The sequence below is a fragment of the Saimiri boliviensis genome, chromosome 14, assembly GCF_048565385.1.
Source record: "Saimiri boliviensis isolate mSaiBol1 chromosome 14, mSaiBol1.pri, whole genome shotgun sequence".
NCBI lineage: Eukaryota > Metazoa > Chordata > Mammalia > Primates > Cebidae > Saimiri > Saimiri boliviensis.
In genome coordinates, this window is record NC_133462.1 from 34904566 (window position 1) to 34913715 (window position 9150).

Genomic DNA, 9150 nt, shown 5'->3' on the forward strand with positions numbered 1-9150 from the left:
GCAGTGAGCCAAGATTGTGCCACTGAACTCTAGCCTGGGCAACAGAGCAAGACTCCTTTTCAAAAAAACAAAAACAAAGAAAAGGAGTAGACTGAGGGATAAGATGTGAGGAAACTGGGCCGGGTGCGGTGGTTCAAGCCTGTAATCCCAGCACTTTGGGAGGCTGAGGCGGGTGGATCACGAGGTCGACGGATCAAGACCATCCTAGTCAACATGGTGAAACCCCGTCTCTACTAAAAATACAAAAAATTAGCTGGGCATGGTGGCACGTGCCTGTAATCCCAGCTACTCAGAAGGCTGAGGCAGGAGAATTGCTTGAACCCAGGAGGCGGAGGTTGCGGTGAGCCGAGATCGCGCCATTGCACTCCAGCCTGGGTAACAAGAGCAAAACTCCGTCTCAAAAAAAAAAAAAAAAAAAAAAAAAAAAAAAAAAAAAAGGCCGGGCGCGGTGGCTCAAGCCTGTAATCCCAGCACTTTGGGAGGCCGAGGCGGGCGGATCACGAGGTCAGGAGATCGAGACCATCCTGGCCAACATGGTGAAACCCCGTCTCTACTAAAAATACAAAAATTAGCTGGGCGTGGTGGTGTGCGCCTGTAGTCCCAGCTACTTGGGAGGCTGAGGCGGAAGAATTGCTTGAACCCAGGTGGCAGAGGTTGCAGTGAGCCGAGATTGTGCCACTGCACTCCAGCCTGGCACCTGGCGAAAGAGTGAGACTCTGTCTCAAAAAAAAAAAAAAAAAAAAAAAAAGATGTGAGGAAACTTTGGCCATGCCACCAACAGCCTTTCTTTCCAAATTCCTGACCCCTGCAGGACATCAAACCTTCCCCCATGTTCCCGTGTGGCCTGGCCTAGGCACCACCCCTCCTGCTCTGAGACATGAGAATGGTTCCTTTGGCCAATGAGAATGGAATTCCCTTTTCTCCAAGAGGAAGAAAAAAGAAAGGCCCATTAGTACAGGGAGACACCAGTGCCAGTTCTAGAAAGCCAGGAGCAAGTTCTTAAATGCCAGTGTCCTCTGGCAAGGCCACATGCTACTGGTTTCTTATTTAAACAGTAGGTTTGAGGATCTTTGACTCATTTAACTTATTGATGGAGGAGAATGGATCAGGGAGGATGCCCAAGCTGGCAAGGGCAATGGCAAAGAACCTGCCACTCTGGCTCCTCTCAGGCACTTGCCTTATTTCTCCTCTCTGCACTGTGGGGGGAGGGGGCCTAGGGAACTATCCAATCAGGAGTTCTGAGGGCAGGGCCGTGGCAACTATCCAATTAGACGTGCTGCAGGGCATCACGTGGGGTGACGCACAGCAGCCCGTGCGTTTGGGTTGTTTTCGCCGTCTAACCTTCGCCGGCTTTGTCGCTCTCGGCTACTCTGAAAGCCTTGAGGTGGCTCCGCCTCAGCGCAGGGTGTGGCGCGATTTGCCTGCTCTGGCCAGGACGGCTGTAAGGAGGATGCTAGGACACCCTAGAGTCCAGGAAATGGTGAGTCTGTGGGGCACGGCCCCAACACGCTGGGGGAGGGGCTGCCTGAAACCGGCCAGAACCGGCTGGAACCCGCTGTGGAGGACCCGGGCCTCCCCGCGGGCGCTGGAACTCGAGTCTTCCATGGCGCAGCTCGGCCCTCGGTCCGCTTGGCCGCAGGGTGGGAATAGGTCGGCCGTCCGGACCGCGGGGTTCCTCTAACGTCTCTGCGCGGCAACTTGGGCCCCAGCGCCGGAGCCCTCTCCGGGAAGCCCCGCGTGCGCAGCCCCGCGTCTCCCCCAGATTGTGCGGGGGGCCATGGGAGGGTCATGGGTAGAATACCCACCTCGGGTGTGGGGTTCGCGCAACGTGAGCCAAACGACGTACCTTAGGTTCTAGAATGTTCTTACAGCGTTGAGGAGGAAATAAATAGGTTTCGTTACACCATTAAGTCGCAGTTTCTAAGACCCTGTAGACGACCTTCAGGGAAGACTTACTGTATTTTAGTAAGTTATTTGCCACAGAGCCAAGGAGTAGTCTTTTAGATTTAATTTTGTTGTCGTTTGTGGGTATTTTACGAGAGAGGAAAGCAGACATTGCAGCCTGGAAGTCAGCTGTATGCAGTGGTTGTGCGTCGCCTCCCAGAATCTCTCCTCCGCACAGACATCCTACATGTTGAGGATCCTCTTTGGAAATTTTTCTGGGTGATACGTCCTTGAGGTTAGTTGCAGATCAGCACTGAGCCTCCCTGGCTTTGTCACCTTGGAAACGTCGATTTACTTGTGTGTCAGTATTTAAGTAAATGTAAAGATGTGTTCAGTCACTGTAGTGTGAAAGATGGTAAAAAATGTTTCCAAAAAGGCAAGAAGGTGAATTTCCCGGGGGGTGGGGGGCGGCGGGGGGAAGGCAGCATTACATTCTGCTTGTTATTTTTCACTAGAGTGTGAAAGATGGTACAAAATATTTCCAAAAAGGCAATAAAGGTGAATTTCTGAAGGAAAAAAAAAGCCAGTATTACCTTTTTTTTTTTTTTTTTGACAGAGTCTCACTTTGTCACTGAGGCTTGAATGCAGTGGGGAGATGAAGGCTCACTGCAGCCTCAAACTCTCCAGCTGAAGCGATTCTCCCACTTCAGCCTCAGGAGTAGCTGGGACCACCGCATCTAGCTAATTGTGTGTGTGTGTGTGTGTGCGCGCGCGCGTGCGTGCGCGCGAGCGCGTTGTTTCTTCCCAACTAATTTTTTGTAGAGAGGGGTCTGTCTATGTTGTTCAGGCTGGTCTCAAACTCCTTAGCTCAGATGATCCTCCCAAAATGTTAGGATTGCAGCCGTGAGCCACTGTGTCTAGCCTAAGTATTACTTAAACCTCTTTTTCTTCTAAGCTTCTGAGGCTTATTTTTTTCTTTTGGTTGATTTCAAAAGGAGTTCCAGCGCTTAGACTTAGAATTTGCAGGTGTGTTAAAATACGATTGTTTAGAAAACCACTTCTGGCTGGGCCTAGTGGCTGATGCCTGTAATCCCAGCACTTTGGGAGGCCAGGGCGGGTCGATCGCCTGAGCTCAGGAGTTCCAGACCAGCCTGGGCAACATGGCTGAACCCTGTCTCTACCATAAAATGAGTCAGGTGTAGTGTCATGTGCCTATGGTCCCAGCTACTTGAGAGGCTGAGGTGGGAGGATTGCTTGAGCCCTGGAGGTGGAGGTTGCAGTGAGCCGAGATAGTGCCACTACACTCAAATCTGGGTGACAGAGTGAGACACCATCTCAAAAAAAAAATTTACTTCTAATAATTAGTTATTGATTAAATTATTAGTTTGACTAATGATTATAGTTTACCATGATAAATGATTGTTTGACATGATTAAATTATTTCAAATTAACTTGACATCTTCATTTTCCGAAAGGAATAGATATTTGTGGGTTTTGTGGTGGAACTAGATGATGTTTTACAGTTTGCTTTGATACTTTATACTTAACGTAAATACTTGGTTTGAGTGATTTTGCTGAATTCCTCAAACGCTAGGTTTTTCTGGTTTAAAATACCAAAAGTGTTCCAAAGCTGCATGACTGTTGAGCAGAGGCCTGAGGCAATGACTGGAAGGTAGGGCCACCTTTGACTCTGACAAGGGAAGTAATTAAGACCCAGGTGATTCTTCTTAGGGTGCCTCCCCTGCAGGTGTCCTACATACTCTTATCAAGGAGAGCAGGTGTCCTATGTTAACACCTATCAAGGAAAGACCCCTTTAGTACTGACAGAAACAGCATTGAAAACCTGGGGATCCACATGTACGTGGTGGGGAGGGGAACAGCATGATACTTTCTGAGGTTGTAATTGTAGTTTCCTTGGGCCTGCTTTTAGACATTGGATTTGAGTGGTGGTAGTTGTTGTTTTGAGAAAGGGTCTTGCTCTGTCACCCAGGCTGGGGTTCAGTGGCACAGTCTTGGCTCACTGCAGCCTCGACCACCTGGGCTCAAGTGATCCACCTGCCTTAGCCTTCCAAGTAGCTAGGACTGCAGGCACATGCTTCCATGCTCGGCTATTTTTTTTTTTTTTTTTTTTTTTGTAAAGACAGGGTCTTGATATATTGCCCCAGCTGGTCTCAAACTCGTGGCCTCAAGGAATCCCATCTTGGCCTCCCAGGTGCTGGGATTACAGACATGAGCCAGCACTCCCACCCTTCAGTTTTGAATCCCCAGTGTTGCTGCATTCAGAGTGTAATACTTACATGTTGAGAAAGTCTGTGAAGTTAGGACTTTTGTCTCCTGGATCTAAGATTGACGAATTTGAGAGTTCATTTGGGTCAGAACCTTAAACTGAATCTGGGACTGAACTATTGTAGGTACCTTAATGGTGAGAGTCTGAACCCCAAGCTTGCTAAGGTGTATGACCTGCTGCAGGTGGGTTTTACAGTTCTGAATTGTGGGGAAGCAGGCTGCTTAGCTGTTTAGAATATTTGTGTTTCTTTCCTTTGGATTCCTTTATCTGTTTATTTTGGTGCTTCAACTGTAGTTTCCCTTAGCATTTTGTAATTTTATACAACATGTGAGTGTGAAGGGTTTTAGTTTCTTCAGCCTTGAAAATGAAAATTGATAATGAAATACAATGTAAGGCAAGACAATTCTGGAACCAAATAGAATTTTGTGTTCCTTTTGTGCAAAAGAATCTCAAGAAACAAAGTGAGTGCATTGAAGATCTCGGGTGCATTTTTCTTTTCTTTCTTTCTTTCTTTTTTTTGAGACAGAGTTTCGCTCTTGTTACCCAGGCTGGAGTGCAATGGCGCGATCTCGGCCCACCGCAGTCTCCGCCTCCTGGGTTCAGGCAATACTCCTGCCTCAGCCTCCTGAGTAGCTGGGATTTCAGGCACGCGCCAACATGCCCAGCTAATGTTTTGTATTTTTAGTAGAGACGGGGTTTCACCATTTTGACCAGGATGGTCTCGATCTCTTGACCTCGTGATCCACCCGTCTCAGCCTCCCAAAGTGCTGGGATTACAGGCTTGAGCCACCGCGCCTGGCTGCATTTTTTCATTTTTAATTCAGTTTTGTGTTTGCATATCCCTAGAGAGCATGGCATTTAAAAGGCTCTACTCTTCCTGCCGGGTGCGGGGGCTCACACCTGTAATCCCAACACTTTGGGAGGCCGAGGTGGGTGGATCACGAGGTCAAGAGATCGAGACCATCCTGGTCAAAATGGTGAAACCCCGTCTCTATTAAAAATACAAAAAATTAGCTGGGCATGGTGGCGCGTGCCTGTAGTCCCAGCTACTCAGGAGGCTGAGGCAGGAGAATTGCCTGAACCCAGGAGGCGGAGGCTGCGGTGAGCCAAGATCGCGCCATTGCCTTCCAGCCTGGGTAACAAGAGCGAAACTCCATTTCAAAAAAAAAAAAAAAAAAAGCCTCTACTCTCTTCCTAAGAAAAATAAATTTTTATTTTAATTGATCAAAATTCAGTTGCATTCCTATTTTAATGATATGAGGGAGACTACTCAAAGCTTATGTAATCTTTGAGGCTTTTTTACGTTCAGAAAATTAGGTTTAAGGCCGGGTGCGGTGGCTCAAGCCTGTAATCCCAGCACTTTGGGAGGCCGAGGCAGGTGGATCACGAGGTCAAGAGATCGAGACCATACTGGTCAACATGGTGAAACCCCGTCTCTACTAAAAATGCAAAAAAATTAGCTGGGCATGGTGGCACGTGCCTGTAATCCCAGCTACTCAGGAGGCTGAGGCAGAAGAACTGCCTGAACCCAGGAGGCGGAGGCTGCAGTGAGCCGAGATCGCGCCGTTGCACTCCAGCCTGGGTAACAAGAGCAAAACTCCGTCTCAAAAGAAAAAAAAAATTAGGTTTAATTCCATCATGCATTAAATAGGCTACTCATCTCTGAAAGCACTGCCCTCTGTGGGATACAGTAGAAAGACAAAATGTGATGCAATTTGTCATTTAGTTAGAGATTTTTTTTCTTTTTCTTTTTCTTTTTTTCTTTTTTTCTTTTTTTTTGAGACGGAGTTTCGCTCTTGTTACCCAGGCTGGAGTGCAATGGCGCAATCTCTGGCTCACCGCAACCTCTGCCTCCCGGGTTCAGGCAATTCTCCTGACTCAGCCTCCTGAGTAGCTGGGATTACAGGCACGCACCACCATGCCCAGCTAATTTTCTTGTATTTTTAGTAGAGATGGGGTTTCACCATGTTGACCAGGATGGTCTCGATCTCTTGACCTTGTGATCCACCCGCCTCAGCCTCTCAAAGTGCTGGGATTACAGGCTTGAGCCACCGCACCCGGCCGACTTTTTTCTTGATTTATACCTTTATACCCATTATTTAATGGATGAAATCTTAGAATGGTTTCCTATGTTTAAAACAAGTTAAAATTCAATAAATTTTAGAAATAATTAAAAATAATGACTAATAGTAAATTATGGTTTAAATAATTTTTCAATCATTTAAAATACAAAGGTTTTTAAAAAATCTAAAAAAGTGTAGGTTGAGAAAACTTACTGCCAGATTATCCTGGTTTACCCTAATACTCTCGCTCCAGCCACCCCCAGATAACCAGTTTCGATAATTACTTGTGCATCAGTGTTTCTTTATATAAAAACAAACAATTGCAAATGCGTATTTTTTCCTATTCATTATGGGCAAACACATTGTCGTCGTCATTGTGGTCGTCATCGTTGTTTTAGAGACAGAGGACAGTGTCTTGCTCTGTCACCCAGGCTGGAATGCAGTAGTGCAATCATAGCTTCCTGTAACCTTGAACTCCTGGGCTCAAGTGATTCTCCCATGTCAGCCTCCGGAGTAGCTAGGACTACAATTGCATGCCACCACACCCACCCGTTGATTTTTTATATAGAGATGGGGTCTGGCTGTGTTGCTTAGGATGGTCTTGAACTCCTGGGCTGGAGTGATCCTCTACTTCGGCCTCCCAAAGCTTTGAGATTGCAACCATATGCCACCAGAGAGCCACCATGCCTGGCCCAATTCATCATTGTTGTTATAATTAGTGGTTGGACTCCACTTTTTTTTTTTTTTAAGACGGAGTTTCTCTCTTGTTACCCAGGCTGGAGTGCAATGGCGCGATCTCGGCTCACCGCAACCTCCGCCTCCTGGGTTCAGGCAATTCTCCTGCCTCAGCCTCCTGAGTAGCTGGGATTATAGGCACACGCCACCATGCCCAGCTAATTTTTTGTATTTTTAGTAGAGACGGGGTTTCACCATGTTGACCAGGTTGGTCTCGATCTCTCGACCTTGTGATCCACCCACCTCGGCCTCCCAAAGTGCTGGGATTACAGGCTTGAGCCACCAGCACGCCAGGCTTGGACTCCACATTTTTAATGTTTCACAACTGACCACCTCATCCTCTTCCCTTTATGCCCCACATCTGGACAAGTTGAGAAGGCCTGAGCATACTTCCTCTGTCAGGGACAGGAGATTCAAACCACGTAACCAGCTGCCCATGCAGAGGAACTTGCACCCAGCCCCATTTCCAACCACTGGGCAAGTTCCTTTTCCTGCTCTTTTAAGCCATTTCCCACCTGCTTGAGAGGCTTACCCTGTTCTCCCTAGAGACCTCAATCATGGGAGTAATAAGCCTTTTCACACCCTGTCCGTGTGTGTATCATCATTGCAGCCACGGCTCTCTAGGTGACCAGCAGTTGGTGCTGTCAACAGGATGTTTAGTCACTGACCACCAGTCACAGATATATCTTTTTTTTTTTTTTTTGAGACGGAGTTTCGCTCTTGTTACCCAGGCTGGAGTGCAATGGCGCGATCTCGTCTCACTGCAACCTCCGCCTCCTGGGTTCAGGCAATTCTCCTGCCTCAGCCTCCTGAGTAGCTGGGATTACAGGCACACGCCACCATGCCCAGGTAGTTTTTTGTATTTTCAGTAGAGACGGGGTTTCACCATGTTGACCGGGATGGTCTCGATCTCTTGACCTCGTGATCCACCCGCCTCGGCCTCCCAAAGTGCTGGGATTACAAGCTTGAGCCACCGCGCCCGGCCACAGATATATCTTGTTCTGAATTGCTAACCTGCTCTGTGGCCCATTTATAGTTTGAGCTGCTGCTTACTGGGAGCTGTGCTTTGTGCTGTGCTGCTCTGTGTTTCTTCCATTGTTGTGCCTTACCAAGTCTGGTTCTAGATTAAGCTGACCTTAGTTGACAGTTCGATAATTCCTTGGAATTTGGGAGCTGGAGTTTGGGAGTAGGACCCTCCTTAAAGTGGTCCTGGGTTTACATCCCAGGCAGGACCTACCTGTGTGTTTGTTTTGTTTGTTTTTGTTTTTTTTGTTTTTTTTTTTTTTTGGCCGGTGGGGGAGGGGTGGAGGGGAAGGCGTGAGAGCCAGCTGACTCTTGCTTTGAGGGTGTGGGGCCCAGGAGCTCTTGGTGGGGGCGGGTCTGCCTCCTCTTCACTATCACAGGCTTTTGGCTGTACAGGATGGCGCTGGCCCTGCGATGGCTGCCATACACAGCTTGGGGGTGCGGTACTTGTTCTTGTGGATCATGTGTCTGATGCTGCTGAGCATGATGCCAGCGTTCTTGTTGATGATGGTCCACATGTAAGAGGTGGCAGGCTTCTGCTGGCCCGATCTCTGCTTGGTGACCACTACACTACACCTTTGGTGTCGGCTACCAGCTCCATGCCCACAGTCTTGTGGTGAATCAGCCCCTTGTAGCAGAAGTTGTGGGCCTTCAAGTTACTGGGTTCAGTGCTATAGGTCTGCTTATTCCTCTTGATCAGGAAACAGGAGCATTTCCGCATGGCCATCCAGTGCAGATTCGCAGAGTTGGCAGCGGCTTCTCTTGCAGCACCGGCCTGAGACAGAAAGAACCCTACCTGTGTATTTATAGTGAAATTGTAACTCATGTCTGGGTTGCCCCAAATGTAAAGAGTGGGAGTGGAGGGGGGACTATATACATTGGGCCAGAGGTTGGTCATTATGTGGCTGCTCCTGGAAAAGCAGTCCTTTAAAAAGAAGAGACGGAGGGAAGAGGAGGGGGGAACAGCAGCCATTAGATGATGGGCTGAGTCCACACTCTAACAGCAGAAGCTTCCCCAAGACCCTTAAGTGCTAATGCTGTTGCTTTGTGTGCCTCTACCACAACAGAGATCTTGACCTTGGATTTAGTGGGGGATAATGCCCATGGCAAAGCTGTGGCATAGCAAAGAAGTTAGTTCAAACCTCACTTGACCTGGGG

At 48.1% G+C, this 9150-nt stretch overlaps 1 protein-coding gene and 1 pseudogene across 2 annotated transcripts in view; one reads left to right on the forward strand and one right to left on the reverse strand.

The window, feature by feature from the left end:
• The window catches only part of ZNF44 (zinc finger protein 44), a 90745-nt gene that overhangs the window by 66943 nt on the left and 14652 nt on the right, over positions 1-9150 (forward strand). The gene's annotated exons all lie outside the window — the stretch shown is intronic.
• On the reverse strand, positions 6018-8818 carry LOC141581113 (large ribosomal subunit protein eL28 pseudogene; annotated as a pseudogene).